Source organism: Stenella coeruleoalba, assembly GCF_951394435.1.
Source record: "Stenella coeruleoalba genome assembly, chromosome: 1".
Taxonomy (NCBI): Eukaryota; Metazoa; Chordata; class Mammalia; order Artiodactyla; family Delphinidae; genus Stenella; species Stenella coeruleoalba.
The window spans coordinates 80,114,082-80,115,794 of NC_137169.1; positions in this window are offsets into that span (position 1 = coordinate 80,114,082).

Consider the following 1,713-nt stretch of genomic DNA (forward strand, 5'->3'; position numbering starts at 1 on the left):
CTCTCTGTTCGGCAAATAGTTGGTAGTAGATTAACAAACATTGACCTGACTCAAGTAATATATGAAAGATAGATGTATTTCTTTCTAGAAATGTGGCTCACAATCAAGTTAACATATTCTCAGAAAATTAACAGGAAGAAAAATTTACCAAAAGTGCAAGTAAGGAGACATTCTCTAAGAAAGTTTAATATTCAGGGCTGTGTTTTCAACTTTCCATTAATGTCTTTTGAATAGAAAAGTTGAAATACTCGACTTTAAGAATAGAATTTGGTTGATATGTAAGGGAAGGTAAAAGGAGCTAGTGTTTTAAAAGATATCCAGGTTACAAGTTAGTTCTCAGGGAATTTCAATCCCACTAGAGAATGTTGCCTCAATTTTTGGTGTTTTGTAGTTAAAAATTAGGAAGGAGCTTCCCTATTCATATTCTTCAGGTTTTTCAGCCTTCTGAACACTATAACGACAGATAACTCCCTAAAAGATGATATTAATAGGCAGAATAGTCATTTCTAGGGGAAGATTGAGAAGGTAACTAGTTAATGCCATTTCCTATTACTATGGAATCTCCCAGAATATTCAGCAATTTTTCATTGTCAGCTTTTTAAAATTCTTATTGCTCAGACTCTTGAGATAAAACTTATGGGTGTTTTCATTTAATAAGCCTTAGACATTTATAACTATTAATATAACAAGCTACAAGTATTGGTTTTCAAAACAGGCTGCAGCTCTCTAGCATTTTTAATGAAACTTTTCCTTATAAGGAGATGCTTATGGTTGTCTTAATGACCTAAATAAAAATGTGGCTCAAGAATGGTTATTCCAAAGAATTAAACTTAGTTTATTCAAAATCTGAACATAAGTCATCAAGTGATGTTATTAATCTCTTAAGTTCCTGGCATCAGTAACAAAATGGTGTTACAGATGTCAGAGTATTGATTGCATGAAATCTTGAAACCCACAAAACTCGTAGGCTTAGGTCTTAGTAATTTCTGCTGTTTATGTAATTTCAGCCCTACGCGTCACCGAAAAGTTATTTATCTTAAGAAACTGTGGCCAAATTTGGCGGGTAATGCTGTCTGCCAGTGTCTGCAGATGTATTGTTTCCGCCTACAACTGTGTGTGCTGTCTGTGGTCTTTAAAGAACACTAACACCAGGCAGAAATGTCAATTCTCTGTTCAGATTTTTTCCTATGTTCTTAGAACTGACGTTGCCATTTCCTAATTTTGTCAAATTAGGTGTTTCAACTATCTTCCTTTCTTGAAAGCTGGGTATTATCACCCATGTACTAGATAAGTAATCAGAAGTAGTTAATGCTGTGTCAAACTACAGCAGGATTTTCAACAAAGTCACCACAAAGTTCAGTGCTAAGGCAAGTATATAGTAAATAACGACATTTTAGATACCTGAAGTAAAAAGGCATGATCTTCGCAAAGCAGTTGGAAGTTGGCTGAGAAAATTATAAAAATGAAGTTCAGAAGAAAGAGATTCCAAAATAGTTTGTGCTTAATCTGAGCTGCTATTTTTTTTTTCTCAATAGAAGAAAATGAACTAAGGGAATAGAATTTCCCTATCCCTAACCTCTGTTTTGAGTACTTTAAAAAATTAGCAATGTATGTAAAAGAATTCTAGAGGAGCGAAAAACTTATTTGGAGAGTATGTACAAACCCTTTATAAGGCAAGAAAGATGACTACAAAACATGTAAATGTTGTATCTT